Source organism: Peromyscus maniculatus, chromosome 23 (genome assembly GCF_049852395.1).
Source record: "Peromyscus maniculatus bairdii isolate BWxNUB_F1_BW_parent chromosome 23, HU_Pman_BW_mat_3.1, whole genome shotgun sequence".
In the NCBI taxonomy this organism is placed as follows: Eukaryota; Metazoa; Chordata; class Mammalia; order Rodentia; family Cricetidae; genus Peromyscus; species Peromyscus maniculatus.
Genome location: NC_134874.1, coordinates 23,791,538 through 23,807,559, shown reverse-complemented (window position 1 = coordinate 23,807,559; position 16,022 = coordinate 23,791,538). Strand labels below are relative to the sequence as shown.

The 16,022-nt window shown below is 44.4% G+C and overlaps 1 protein-coding gene across 5 annotated transcripts in view; it reads left to right on the top strand.

Annotated features, from left to right (window-relative positions):
- Positions 1-16,022, top strand: part of Auts2 (activator of transcription and developmental regulator AUTS2) — a 1,133,868-nt gene that overhangs the window by 394,321 nt on the left and 723,525 nt on the right. The window lies entirely within an intron of this gene.

Here is a 16,022-nt window from a genome sequence, read left to right as displayed (position 1 = left end):
TCCTCAGCCTCTATTTTCATTTATGCCTGTCTCAAGGCTGTCTTCACACATGATACGGCAAGGTATGAGGAGAAAGAAAATTGAGCATTCACCTACAAAAGTTATCATTTTTGAAGAGGTCACACATGGAACAAGCAAATGCATATTTACTTTGATATAATCTGCATGGACCAGTCTAGTAATGCTTGGAAAACTCAAGCCTTAGGCAGTTTCAGAATCTCTGGTAGACTCTAAAATGGGACACTTGAACATGTCCCTTCAGCTACCAGACTATCAGTGGTCCCTAAGGGGTTTGAATTTTCCCAGGACTCTTAGGCTGATAAAAGAAAAGCTGAAGTCTGGTACCCACCAGAAGAGGACCTTGTTTCTAGGAAGAGATTCACAGTCCTGATAACCCTGTTACAGGACCTTGTTGGAGAGTCCAGAGCCAAGGCAATGAAGGATCACTAATGGGTGGGACCTCTTGTCCTTTATATAAACCTGAATGTCACGTCAGAACCTTGAAGATAGCTGGGGTCAGGTGAGGTCATTGGTCCCTCTTTATTTTTTGTTACTCTTCCCATCGTAGCAGTGTTAAATAAATCCACCTTCTCTGCCTTCAACTATAAATTGTGTTTTCAATTGGCCTGTTGAAGACTGCTGGCCCAGCCTCTGACTCTTAACAACCAGCCTATCAATTTAGCTTCCAAATTCAACTTTAATATTTCCATCATCTGTAACAGAAACCAAACCAAAGGAATGAAGTGTTCAGTTCCATCAAAGATGGTTAAGGCAAAGGAAAAGTGCATTTGCCTGCGATTTTCCCACAGTACGCTTTCTTCTTCTGAGAGGCAGCGGCTGAGGAGGGTGCAGGGGCGGCAGGTTGTGACGCTCAGAGGAGATTGATCCAAACCAAGTTGAGCTTGTCCTGTTCTGGAGATCAGATATTTGTGGTTGAGTGGAATTGATTTTGGCCCGACTAAATTACAATCCTTAATCACTGTAACCTTTACACATTACAGTTCTGGGCCACAGCTGCAGGGCAACGTGGGCCTCCTCTGAGCTCATGCTGTCATTTCACGGGAGGCAGAGTATCCAAGTCTGGTGCAAACAAGACTTCCCATGTATAGACCTCAGAGGCAGTTGCTTGCCTTTTCTGGGATCTCCCAGAGCAGGTCCCACAGGGCCAGAAGGCTTCAGGGGCTCTTCAACTCAAGAAGGCTTTCTTGTCACAAGAAAAGTTATGTTTTCTGCATCGTTGAGGGCATCACTGCAAAATGCCTAAGGGGAAAAAATAGTCTTTAGATTTTAAAATTGGAAACCCAATTATTGTGATTGTGATAGGGTCCCCCCCCCCCCCCCGTGTATGTGTCTTTGTCTGTGTTTGAATATGTAAGATAGAGATATGTGTGTTTATTCATGTGAATATATTTAAAAGCAATGACTTTTTCACTTTTTACCTGTCTGGAAGTAGGGATGGTTAAAGAGAAATTAAGGTGTTGAAAGGTTAATTAAAGGAACTGCTTTTTCAGAATTTATCCCAAAAAAGCTAGGAAGAAAGTTGAGGCTATAGAATCTAGCTGCTGTTGTTTTTGGTGGTGGGGGTGGTGGTGGTGGTGGTGGTGGTGGTGGTGGTGGTGGTGGTAGTGTTGGTGGCAGCAGTGGCGGTAGGAGGTGATATTGGTGATGGTCCATGTATATTAGAGGAGGATGCTCACTTAGGTTCCTTGCCCTGTTTTTCTTCCAGTTTTCTGGAATAAAGCTGTCGTATTAAGCATCCTATAGAAATGTCCATCTCTTCACCCAGTTTAGTTGGCATCTCTCCCCCAAATAGTTTCTATTTATTATATATGTGTATGTAGTGTGCCCATGACAGCAGTCACTTCTTTCCTTCCATCATGGGAGTCCTTGGGTTTGGGATTAGACCTAGGTTTGGCAGCAGATTCCTTCACCAGCTGAGCGATCCGACAGGTCCTCAAAATAGTTCATTGATTGTTTAAGACACCCCTTCAGATTCTTTCCTGAAGTTTATCCTGAAACTCTTCGTTCTTTCTTATTTTTTTCATAGTTATATCTTCCTTTTGGCCTTTCATTGATTTGTGTGGTTCTAGAATCTCCCACGGTTGAAAGAATTAAAGCATATTCTGTGTAATTGAGTATATCGATATCAGTCTTCTTTCGGTTCTCTGAACATGTGAGCTTAGAAACCAGATCTTCCTGGGACTTACAGGCCTCTCAGTGACCTAGTGCGAAATTTAGTTTCTCGCTTTGATGAGGAAGTTGAGAGCCAAAGCAGAATGACTTGGTCAAAGCAATTTGTTATGGCCAATCTGAGGCCCCAAAGCTAGCTACTTTGAATTCTGTTCAGTGCTCCTCTGTAAGCCATAAGTCATTGGCTTTTTCCATATGTAAAAGAAAATCTTGGGGCTCTCGATGTGTGGCTCAGTAGATAAAGTGCTTGCCTAGCATGCATGAAGCCTTGGGTTCCTTGTCCAGCACCGCATAAGTCAGGCGTGGCAATACATGTCTGTAATCCTAGCACTGGGGAGATAGAGGCAAGAAGATTCGGAATTCAAAGTCATCCGCAGCTATGTAGTAAGTTTGAGGCCACCTTGGAGGATAAGAGATTCTCTCTTAAATACACAAAGAGGAGTGTGTGTGTGTGTGTGTGTGTGTGTGTGCGCGCGCGCGCGCGTCTGTGTCTGTGTCTGTGTCTTTGTGTGAATATGTAAGATAGAGATTTTATTTTAAAGATATATTTGGTTATTCACATCTGTGATCCTAGCATTCAGGAGATGCAAATAGAAAGATCAGTAGTTCAAGGTCATCCTTGACTACATATGAAATGTGGATTGAAGTCTGGTGTAAGTTTTGGAGAGGACAGTTCACATTCAAACTGTAACACTACTTCCCCAAAGACATTTCATCTGTCAGCAGAGCATCATGTTTCCTATATTCTCTGTCTCTTTTCTCCTACATTTGGTCACATTGGTGTAACCAGAAGTTTTCTTGTGTTTTGACCAGTCCCACAGCCACTTGGACCCAAGTAAACACATGGAGGCTTATATTACTTACAAAGTATGTGTGCTATAACTTCAGCTTCTTCCTATCTAGCTCTTATAACCTAACCAATTCTTGTTAATCTATATTTTGCCTTGTGGCCATGCCATGACTGGTCTCCTGTCACCTTTTGCTTCTTTGGCAGCAGCTGGCTTCTCTCTCCACTCTGCCCTTCTCCACTCTCTCTCTGCCTGGATTTCCTGCCTGGCTGTGTGCTTTCTTGCTGTAGGCCAAAACAGCTTTATTTATTAGCCAATGCGAGCAATAAATATTCACAGCATACAGAAAGACATTCCCCAGCACATTGGACTAGAGCACATAATCAGGAAACATCCAAGATAGGTTGTAGTGAACAGAAACGAGACTATGAATGCACCCTGACTACTAAGCAGTCCTTGACACATGTGTTTACTGAGTAGCTGGGTCAGGGAAGATGTCACAGTTTGTTAAAATTATTTGCCCTGTTAACAAAAGGATGTGAGTTCATTCCCCAGCACCCACAGTACAAGCCAGGCATGATGATATGCCTCTGGATGCAAGAAAAGGGTCTTCTTCTTCTTCTTCTTTTTTTTTTTTTTTTGGTTTTTTGAGAAAGGGTTTCTCTGTGCAGTGTTGTGCCTTTCCTGGATCTCACTCTGTAGACCAGGCTGGCCTCGAACTCACAGAGATCCGCCTGCCTCTGCCTCCCGAGTGCTGGGATTAAAGGCCTGTGCCATCACCCAGCTTACCTAGCCCACTCAATGAGCTCCAGGCCAGTAAGGGTTACACACACACACACAGACACAGAGATTTTTTTTTAACTATTCTCTTACGCCACACAGACCTCTGTCTGCTTCCTGCTGCCCCCACACACCTTTCTCCAGGCCAACTCAAAGTGTTGCTTTAGAAAGGCATTCCATGGGCTGTGGTCACAGCACATCAAATCCTGGAGTTTCTTCTCCCAGCAGGGATACCCCTCCTCTCACCAGCGGATCCAAACCGCCAGAGCATTTCTTAAAGTCAAGTATATTCCAGTGCTTGCCCAGAGCCACAGTTAAAAACTTCACTTGGCATCGTTCCCCAGCAGAGGGCCCTGCCTGGCAGCTCGTGAAGACGGTTTCTGTTCTGTTGTCACTGTTGTTAGCTTCTTGCTTAAGGAGGTAGGTTTGTTGGTTGAACAGGTCCAAAGTCATCTTACCTGAGCCAGAGTGTAACGTGTCTTTCCATTTCCTTCCCCCTGTAACCACTGCTTCCCAAACCAGACTCTCCTCTCAGGAGAGGATACACCAAGGTGTTTCCCTGACTCTTAAGTTTTTCTAAGTGAACCTCCCTTTTTAAAATATTTATTTTTATTTAACACGTATGTGGTGTGCCTTTGGTAGTGGATGCCAGGTTCGTGTGGATGCTCTGGAGTTTGAGTTACATACAGGCAGTTGTGAATCGTCCAGTGTGGGTGCTGAGATCCAGACTTCAGGTCCTCTGCAAGTGCTGTGCTCTCTGAACCCCTGAGCCATCTCTCTAGCCCCTAAACCTTATTTTTAGTACCAAGATTTTGCCCTTATCGGAATCAGTCTGCCTGTCCCACCTGATCTTAACCAGGAGACTTACGATTTGATAAGTGTGATGCTAGACCAGAGATCATCCCTGGAGAACATACTCTCTCTGGATGGGCTGAGGAGCCTTTGCTGTCATTCCCCGTGTTCCACGTGAATCTATGACTCTAGGTGCTTTCCTGGGGTGATATTTAGGCTGTAACATCCAGATAGCAACCAGACACACCACATCTTGTCTGCCAGTAAAGCAATAACGGAAGGGTAGAGGTACCTGAAGGATAAGATCAGTTATTCACAGAGCCATGCTGTCCAGGATCTGAGCTCTATGCAGCGCCCCTTTCCTGCTGCTGTACCCCTTGCTGACTTTCTTGGGTCTCTGCCCTCTACCGGGATTTTAATTCTTTTGAGTTTTTCCTAATTAGCTTCTTGATTTGCAAAGATTATACAGATTTACATATGATGTTCATCCTAGTTTGCATCTCCTTTAGGAGAAGGATCGTAGATTCAAATACACAGGTTTATCTCTTTGACCTTTTAGCTAATTATTAGATTGAGGTAAGTGTGTGTAGGTGACAAATTGCCTTTAATAACTTTTAATGCGTGTGCTGACATTAATGTCTGGTTTAGTGTTCCAGTTCCATAGAGCAAGGAGCATGGACTTTTATCTTAATTTGACCTATTTAAAAGGTGTTTGCCATGAGAGGCAATTTCTGATTAACTTAATAGCATGTTTTACATGGAAAGCGATCAAATATTGATGTAAGAAGAGGATACTAGATGATGTATTTACACGTCTGATATAATTGACAAAAACACTGGCCAAAGTGGAACTTTCTAGTTAGCTAAAAACCGCATGGGGTTTGCATTCATTACTTTGCAAGTCACTCTGACCAGGTACGTGAGAAGGGACTCAAGGGAATCAGGTTTTTTTGACCGATGACGGGCGCATAACTGTCGGTTAGGGTGTGGGAAGCATGGCGGTGGGTTTGATGAAGAGAGGGTGAAGGTGCTTGCTGACATGTAGGATACACGAGACAGAGTTGAAACAGGCAGATGACTGGTTTGGAGAGGGGTGGGCAGTTACAGTCTCCGAGGCTATCCCTGCAATGATTCACTTTCCTCATCAAGGCTCTATCTCCTCAGGTTTCCAAAATCTCTTAAAATGATCACCACTTGCTCAATGGTGAGAGGCAGCAGAAGGTGAGTGACAGAAGCAGACAGGCTTTGGAGTCCCCCTCCCTAGTTACCTGGTGATCATGAGCAACTTGACCCCTGTGCTTTGATTTCCTCTGTGAATATGGTGGTAGTGAATACTTGGAGGACTCCCATGCCCGTCATGAGGTCATGTGAGAGAATTAATTTATTAGGAATAGCATTCACCAAACTAAACGTCCACTAAATATACCCAAAACTTTTCTAACGGGGTTGGAGAGATGGCTCAGTAGTTTAGAGCAGTTATTGCTCTTGCAGAGGATCCATAACTCGGTTCCCAGAATCAACATCGTGGCTCACAACCATCAATACTCAAATTCCAGGGGATCAGATGTCCTCTTCTGACCTCTGTGGGCACCAGACACTTACATGATGCACAGATGTACATGTAGGTAAAAGAATTCTTACACAGAAGATCAGTCTTTTTTAAAAAATTAATAAAAATAGAATGTTTTTTAAAATCTTGAGGAGAAACTGAAAAGAGGGGTTAGGACCTTCCAGAGAATCTAAATTCACTTCCCAGCATTCTTGATGGTGTTTTACAACCACCTGTAATTCCAGCTCCAGGGAGCTGAAGCTGTTTTCTGGCCTGTAATCATTTACACATTTCCACTTGGACATATACGCAATTTAAAATAAATATTCTTTTAAAATTTCCTAATGAGGGGACTGGGAAAATTGGCTCAGTTGTTAAGAATACTAAGAGCATCAGAGGTCCTAGGTTCGATTCCCAGTACCCACATAGTGCCTCACAATTGTCTATAACTGTAGTCCTAGGGACTCCGATGCCCTCTTCTGGTGTGCAGAAATATGTGCAGGCAAAACACTCATGCTTATCAAATAAATAAAAGTTCTTCCCAGTGAAATTATAAATAACAAATTGTTGCTGGAGGGCTTCTCTCCAGGTTCCACCAAGCCCCACAGTCCCACAATCCACATATAAAATAATCACTCCGACGCTTATATTACTTATAAACTATATGGCCGTGGCAGGCTTCTTGTTAACTGTTCTTATATCTTAAATTAACCCATTTCTATAAATCTATACCTTGCCACGTCGCTTGTGGCTTACCGGCGTCTTTACATGTTGCTTCTCCTGGCCATGGCTGCAGTGTCTCCCTCCCCTTCTTCCTGTTTCCCCAATTCTCCTCTCTCCTTGTCCCACATATACTTCCTCTCTGATCACTGGCCATCAGTGTTTTATTTATATAGAGCGATATCCACAGCAACAAATTTATAAAGAATTGCATGCAGGTCATGCAAATATAGTTTGCATAATCAGAAGGATGTTGACCTATAGCCCTGCCCATTATATACAGGCTGTGTGCTATCGTTTTTCCATGTTCTTCAGAGAAACTGATAGGAATTCTAGCCATGCCCCCATGATCCCTCATGCCCTGTAATTGGTATGCTACATGATCATGTGATTTGCACACTGCATGATCATGTAATCTAGGTACATGTGTGGAACAGCTACGTGGGCCCATGTGCACATGTGCAGGGTCGTTGATAAAAGGCGAGTCCCATGTACCCTCTCCCTTCTCCGCACATGGCTTTTCAGCAGGCCTGACCACACACTCTGTCCTGTCCCTCCCTCCTCCTAATAAAACTCTTAGAGTGCATTTTGTTTTGCCTCCTGCCTTTTTCTTGCAGGGTGAGAGCGCCACATAAAACCAGCAGAAACCTCAGTGAACACTGGAGAGAGAGGGTTGTACACTGCATTTAGGTGAGAAGGCGCCTTCAGAGTTTCAGAATAGCGTATTGGTCACATGGGTGTGAGGGCCAGAAGAGTGACCGTTCAGCTCTTCTTTTTGTGCCAGGATGCCCACCCTCCCTCTTCACTGTGAATTCATAAAAGCTTATTTTCATCAGAAACACTTCTGCCTGCTTTTGTAGTGTTTTAAAAAAGCAACCAAACAAGCAAACACATAACAGCTAGAGAAACACCGGAAGACAGATTGAAAGGGTTGTTTGGGAGGGTGCCCGTGAGAATTAAGGTACTGAAAATGCACTCCCAATTGTGTCTTAATGCAATTTTGATAGAACCTTAAGCTTTCAAACAAGCAGGTACTGAGTGGTAATTGATAGAAATATTTAATGAAGGAGATCAACATGTTATATATCGAATGGCAATGAGACCATAAGCAATTGCAATTTTTGTATCCCTTTTAAGGCAGTCTGAATGTTTGCTGACATCCAAGGATAGAACATTGAGCTTTTCCACGGTTACTGTAGTATTTAAGTGAAGACTTGACCCAAACTTGTGAGAGAGGGAGGGAGTGTTTGTGTGTGTGTGTGTGTGTGTGTGAGAGAGAGAGAGAGAGAGAGAGAGAGAGAGAGAGAGAGAGAGAGAGAGAGAGAGAGAGAGAGAGAGAGAGAGATCAATGACCTTGATCTTCTGATTCTCCTGCTTCCACCTCTGGCTTTGGTTTATTCTTCCCTAGATATTGAACCCATGGGTTCTCGTAAGTTAGGCAAGCACTTGGCCAACTGAGCTACATCCTCAGCCTTTTTTTTTTTTTTTTTTTTTTTTTTTTTTTTTTTCTCATTTGAAGACAGCATATTTTCTCTGGTGCCAAATTGCTGAGGTTTGGTGATCCTCCTGCCACAGTGTCGACTATGACTGGTCCTTGAGGACAGGGTTTTTAGGGCATTCAGTAAACTAGAACCCTGAAGTTTCTTCAGTCTTTGAACTAACCGCTCACATGACAGGGATGAAACCCTTCAATAAAATCACGTCAACTAGTTGTACATGCCACAGGTTTGTTTTTGAGACAGGGGCGCATGTAGCCCAGGCTAGCCTTTATAGACAATCTCCCAGGTATGACATCGGGTGTCCGTCGGAAGGGAGAATTCCATGTCCCGTTTCTGCAGGGCTGAATCTTGAACCCAGCACTTCTTCCATGCCATGCAAGTGCTCTACCAGCTGTGCCAACATCCCCAGCCACATGAACCCTGTTTGTGAAGTATCTTCATCGCCACACAGGTTTTCATGTTTGATTAAATTATTGTCAACTGTAGCCTCGCTCACTTAACACACAAAGTTAACACAGTATACTTCACACACTTGAGAGACACACTCACACGTAGTGGTTCACAACTGTCTGTGACTTCTGTCTCAACGGATCCTATGCCCTATTTTGGCCTTTCTGGGCCCCAGTCATGCAAGTGGTACACAGACCTATATGCAGACAAAACAGCCATACTCATGAAATAAACAATAATGATACTAATAATTAAAAATATAAGCTGAGTGAGCCAGTAAGCAGCAGTCTTTCCCCTGGAAAAGGAAGATGAAATAAAATAAAACCTGTCTTCTTCAAGTTGTTTTTGGTCGGTATTTTATCAGAACAGAAAACAGTAGGAACAAATCAGAATGGAGCTGTAGAAAGGAGTGGCTGGAATCTCCCCCCTCAGTCCTGAGGACAGTTGCGTGCCTGATATTTTTATTTTAGTTCTAAGGTTTATTTTATTTTTGAGAGAGAGAGAGACACCTATGATGGTTAGAGTTGGAAGATATCCCTTGTGTTGCAATTACAGATGGGGCTGTGAGCGTCCCCACCTGAGTCCTGGGAATCAAACCTGGGTCCTCTCTGTGGTTATGATCTCATACTACATTGCCATCTCTATGACCCGCACAGTTAGTCACATCTGCTCTGATGATGATGGCAGTGGCTAGCATGCTTGGAGATCTGTGTCCTACTTCTGAGAATAGGAGAATCAAGTTCAAAGTTATCCCTGTCTGCATAGCCTGTTCAAGGCCAACCTGAGCTGTATGGTCCCCTGTCATAAGACACTGGGCAGAAAAAAAAAAAGATTGAAACACTTATCTACTTGTTTTGTGTTTCCTACCTCCTCTGTATACACCTGTTGCCCTGGCGTATCCACTAATTATTTCATAACTGGTTCTAATGCTGTGATTCACTTGGATTAAAGGAATAGTAGTTCTCTATCCTTTTGGTCACGGTCTTTCCCCCACTTTTCACCCGCCCGTCCCTTCCCTCCTCCCTCTTCCTTTCCCCTACCCCTTCCTTTTTTCACCCCTCCTCCCCCCTCCACTACTCACTCCCTCCTTCGCTCAGGCAGCCTGGAGTTCAGCATCAGGTAACTGAAAGATAGAATGGACGTATCAGCCGTTGTCATGCCCAGAAGACAAACAGCAGGGTAGGGTGTGTGCAGTGCAGCTCACCTCCCCGTGCTCGATGGCCTGTTTTGCTCACTGACCGGCTGCTTCCCTGCTGGTTGCCAAACCCTTAATGTGCTGGCTTCAGGTCAGTCCCAGCTGACAGGGCCTACATCTGCAGGCCTGGTACAGAAGGCGCTCGGCGGTGCCTAGGACTTTGTCCCTCTGTGGAGGATTACCTCTACAAGGGGACGCCCTTCGCAGGAGGTGGCCAGGGTAGCCTCCTTTGCAGACACTGATTCTGACACGCTCCTTCCTTTGGAGCTCCTCCATGCTGCCTTCAGTCTCCCTTTATGTGGTCTCTGTCACAGTGCTAGTTCTCAGGCACTGGCACTGTGGAACAGAACTGGGCAGAGCGGCCCTGAAGTCTGTGGAGCTTGGCTCTTACAGAGCGCAAGGCAGGCTGGCCTTGCAGAAGGATGTTAACAGCACACACACTCAGAGGAAGAAGGGCTTGTGGGTGCTTCCAAAGCCTAATTGGAGATCTAGCTCGGCAATTTCCTACAGCTTGGCACGGAGCATTCTGGCTGTTTGTAGATGGTGCTTGACTTAGACCATGCCAACTCGGGTTTTGGCAGATCATCTTTAGCAGGTTTTTTAGTCTAGCGTCGGGAGCATATCCTAGCTTCGCCAGTGCCTGGGTCTTTGAGGAGCTTCATAGCTGGGAGGTGAGAGGTGGCATTTTCAGGGAAGTGGATGTTAACAGGAGGTCCTGTTAATATATGTTAATAGGCGTGCAAATGAGTTCTTCTTTATTCTGGGAATGGGGGGTGGAAAGAAACTGCAGGAGGCAGAGCGGGGAGTTGGCTGGATGAGGCTCTCAGGCGCCAAGACGTTAGCTTTTGGAAACTTCTGCCAGCCTTGACCCAGTTTCTCTCCTAGTTTCATTATATGGCTGTGAGAAAAATGCTCATTGACCAAAAGACAGCTTAGGAGGGGCATAGTTCACTTCTGGGTCACAGTGCATCAGTGAGGGAAATCATGGCAAGAAGTCATGGAAGGAACCCGGAGGCAGGAACTGCAGAGGAACGCTGCTGCCTGGCTCCTTCCTGGATTTATGTGTAGTTAGCTTTCTCATACGGTCTAGGACCACCAGCCCAGGAATGTATCACATAGAGTGGGCTGGGCCCTTCCGCAGCAGTTAGTAATGAAGACAGTCCCCTAAATCCACAGAGCTGATCCAGTAAGTTCCTGAAATGAGGCTTTTTTCTTTCTTATGCCACTGAGTTTTAGTAATGTGACAAGGGTAACAAGGACAACTTACGTTTGTGGGATATTTCTATTTCTTTCAGTTACTTAAGGACTTTTATGCTTTTTCTTTCAGTATCTGTCTTTTTTTCGGCTTCTGTTAATATAGTTTCACATGGTTTAACCAGTTTTAGTGTCTTGTACGTACGGGTCATAGTTTTTATCACCCTTCTCACTTCCCATGTTTCCTTGGTCTTTCTACATCCTAGTTCTCAATCGGGTCCTCTGTTACTTGTTCTCAGGGTCCCCAGACGGGTGGGTGGTACCCGCTGCTTCCTCAGTCCGCAGCCATCACTATGTGGTCACTTTGGTATGTGGTAGTGGTGCCTTCAACAACCTGAGACAGTGGGTATGAATGGAGGGTAGATGTTACATTTGGATGTATAGCATCAAGAGATTTTACAGATTACATGGTGTATGAGGGTGGAAGCCTGGGTTCTTAATCTGCTACTGTTCCCTGAGGAGATTAAGAAATAGTCGAGTATAGACAGAGTATATTACCCTGTAGTAGTTTAAATAGGATGGTCATTAGCCACATGACCAACACTTTTTATGATAGTCTTCTCTCCATAATCCAGGCAGTGTAAACCTCAGAGGAATGTGGGAAATGATGTTCTTTGTGTTGTGGTTGTTTTAAATTTGAGAAAGCAAGGCACTCTAATTGCCCTCTGAGCTGTTTGCTTTTAATAGTAAAGAAGCTGTTTAGAGGTCATGTGGTCTCATGGAGTGTGGACACGAGAGTGTCCTGTTAGCAGTCCCTTTGTCTTGCCCTAGGTCTGTTGGTACGTCCGTTCCTTTCCGCTCTCTCCAGAGCCCACCCTCCCATAGGGCCTGAGTGTCCCCTCCTGCTCCCACCCTCCTTCTTTATAATTCTTTTCCTCCCTCCTACCCCGGTACCCAACACAACTTTGTTTCCTTGCTCTTCCACCTTTGTTGCTCTCTATCTGTGTCCTTTTCCGTTCACTCTCAACTTCAGTGTTTGCCCCAGATTATGTAAGCCTCTTAATCTCCTCTGTCACGTATCCTCATGGATAACTGGATCACCCTAACGGTTTCATAATTTCTCTCTCTCTGTCTCTCTCTGTCTCTCTCTCTCTCTGTCTCTCTCTCTCTCTGTCTCTCTGTCTCTCTGTCTCTCTCTCTCTCTCTCTCTCTCTCTCTCTCTCTCTCTCTCTGTGTGTGTGTGTGTGTGTGTGTGTGTGTGTGTGTGTGTGTGTGTGTGTGTGTGTGTGTGCAGGTATATGGAGACCGGAAGTCAACCTCATGTATCGCCCTAAAGACCTTCAGGTCTTTATGCTTGCCAGGCAAAATGCTTTACCAACTGAGCAGTCCCGCTGGCTTTCCTAATTCACATTTATGATCAGAGTCTCCGTGAGTCATCACCTAGCCCACTGGAAGGCCCTTGTGCCTTGGTGTGTTTCCTTAGAAAGTGTGCTTTCCCTTTCTCCAGTCCTCTTGGTTTGGTTTTCAGGGAATCCTCGGCTCCATCCTCATGTTCCTCATAGGCTGGCTCATGCCACATTATGCCATCCTATCCTGTGTCCCATGGGTCTTCACTCCCAAGCCACTTAGCTCCTTGTTCTGAGGTCACATCCTAGGACTACATCCTTGCGCCCATTCACCTGCACTTAACCTCTCTGTGATTGCTTGTTCTTGTTCCTCAATCCTCACATCGTAGTATTTCATTTCTCTCTTTTTGGTGACTTTGTTTTATAACCACATGGCTTGCTGGTAAGTTTATTTTACTGTGTGTGTGTGTGTGTGTGTGTGTGTGTGTGTGTGTGTGTGTGTGTGTACGTACTTACATGTCACATGTGTGCAGATACCTTCGGACACCAGAAGAGGATGCCATATCCCTTGGATGTTGGGAATTGAACTCAGGTCCTCTCCAAGAGCAGTGTAAGCCCTTAACCACTGAGCCATCTCTCCAGTCCCTGTACTGTCCTTTGACAATATGTTGATGCTTGTCTAATTTCAATCTGTCACTCCACTGCAGAAGAGTCTACTTCTCCTTTTTCTTGAAATTCCTATGTGTGCCGCAGGAAATTCTCCAGGGCTCTTACTGCCTGTGGATGGATGGGCTGCTCTGTTTGATCTTGAGATCTTCAATGTCATGTCCCTCGCTCCCTCTTCCGGTTCTGCTACTCCCAGCCCTCTCTAGCTAAATAGGATAAACGTGTTTCTCTCTTCCTTGCAAGCTCCCTCACTGTGTCTATGTACAGTCCTCTAGAACTGCGTGGTCAGTTATATAGAGATGGGCGTACAGTCTGGAGGGAGAGAGGCTGGACATCTTTAAAAGAAGTCTTTTGATGTTTCATTTCCTTGTGTACTATCTTTGTGAGTTTCTGGAGTTGGGGGTACTGTGGGAGTCTGGCTCTGACCTGCTTCCACCTTTTGAAGGGTTCTTAGGTGGAGGAGAGAGGGATAAGAAAATATCAGTTAAAAAAGAGACCTAGCCGACGATAAGAAAGACTGAAACACAGGTTAGCTTCAGGAGGGTCTGGATCAATACTCAACAGCCTCATCCTGTTTTCAGAAGGGCTTTTTATAATATGCCAAGGGGAGAGGAAAAAGCCCCCCCCCCTTGCAAATTCAAAGCACTCTGTGCAGTCCAGTGTAGACTCTTCCAAACACCCGGTAACCACGCCCATGGCCTATTCATCTCCTTATGCAGTCCTGCTGGGTAAAGCAAGCCCATATTCTCTGACCCTGAGTAAGTTCTCACTAGGAAGCATCTGTGGGCTTCCATAGGGGACGGACTCCCTATATATCCCAAGCTGGTTTTTGAACTTTCTATCCTCTGCCTCAGCTGCCCACAAGCTTGTGTGACAAGTCCTCACCACCATACCGTGCTCAAGATCGTTTGTTCTTTATGTTTGTGAGTGGTTGTGGTGATACGTTTCTCTGTACATCAGGTTTTTAAAATTTTGTTTTTCCTTAAAGTCACCTGTCATAACTTGTTCCTTGCTTTATAGATGTTATCACGAAAAGTAATTGATTCATTTTCTTGTTTTTCTGTGAGTTTTTTGAATGTAGAGGTTGGTTTCTATTTCAACTTGGGCGTTGTTGGAGCTCTGTAAACATTTGTTTGAGTTAGATCGTATCCTAAAGATGGCTCAGCTGAAATGCCATAGGAACCTTCATCTCTTCTGTGGATGTTTATTTTAGAAATGTAGTCTAACTCTTCAAATTAAGTCTTATACCTTAAAGATGAAAAATAGAGGATGTTTTTGGATGGCAAATATGTATACTTGGATTCAAGCATACTGTATTGGTTATACATTCAGAGAAGAAATAATTACATATGAGAAGCTGAGACGGCCCAGTGGGTAAAATGCTTCCTGTGACAGCGTGAGTACATGAGTGCTTTTCCCTGCAACCACATACAAGATGTTCATGGCTGTGCATGCCTGTGACCCCAGTGATGGGGAGACAGAGATAGGAGGATTCCTGGGGAGTGCTATCCAGCTAGTCTTGCTGAAATCAGCAAGCTCGAGGTTTATTGAGAGACTGTGACTCAAAAAGATAGTGAGATTCATCGAAGAAGACACCCATCACCAGTCTCTGGCCCTTATGCACATGTGTTTGTGCATACACTAATAAATGTGTGCAAGAGTATGTGCGTAGATAAGTGCACACGTGTACATTCACAAGCATACATAAAACATATAGGCAGGTGTGTGCATGCATGCACAGAACACACATTTCACATACATACATGTTTAGTTTAGTGCCTGCACACGTAGGGAAGTGCATACTCAGAGGTATGCACACACACCCTTGCACAATTTCATCACTATATATTGCTCAAGAGTGTTGGGAGCAGCAAGATGGGCAGCCAGTTGCTTTAATCCATAGTTTAATAAAAATGCTTGAAGGCTCAACTCAACCGTATCCTCGAGTAAGAGTTAAGGCTAGTCCTTGTTTATTTCCCAATACCAAGTTTTCCTTTCTCATGAAAGATAAGGGCATGTGGTGAATTGTTTCTTCCAAGTGAGAAGCTTGTGGGTTTTTTTTAATTATGTTTGTACTCAACTGTGTAGCCTCAAGAGTCATACAAAAGACTCATATTTATAACAGAAACCTAGTATGATCACCCCAGTTCACTGTGTCCTTGCACAGTCTTTATGTTATAAGAATCCTAATTTTAACCAGGAAGCAGTATTACACGCCTTTAGTTCCAGCACTCGGGAGGCAGAGCCAGGCAGATCTTTGTAAGTTCGAGGCTAGCCTGGTCTACAGAGTGAGTTCTAGGACAGGCTCCAAAGCTATGCAAAAAAACCCTGTCTCAAAACTCTCCCTCTTCCCCCGCAAAAAAGAATAGTAATTTTAAACAAGTGTGAACATTATTCAGAAACTATAACATATGAGTGCTGAAGAATAGGTTACTCCTAACCTAGGCAGCCTAGACACTGTCACACTCCCTCTGTAACTGACTTATAGTTTGACGGTTCTCACTCACAAGGTAAATGCCTTTCCCATGTGGCCACATGAGTAGACTGACTGGTCACATCCTTTCGGCCTTGGATGACTCTTGGTGGGGCCACTTCACTGTTTGTCTGTGAGAATGCAATACAATTTGAGGCCCACCCGAAAACGTGTCGAGATTTGGATAACTTTAGGTCAGATAATTCTTTCTCTGGAAGGGATAAAGTACCTGTCACCTAAAGCACCGTAAATTACATGTGACCTACATAGTAATGACGAAGGCCATTGGTTGGCCAGTCATAGTCCTCTTGTCTTTGCAAATAAAGTCTCAGTAGAACACAGCCTAATCCCTTCATTTATTTGTTGTTTGTGGCTACAAC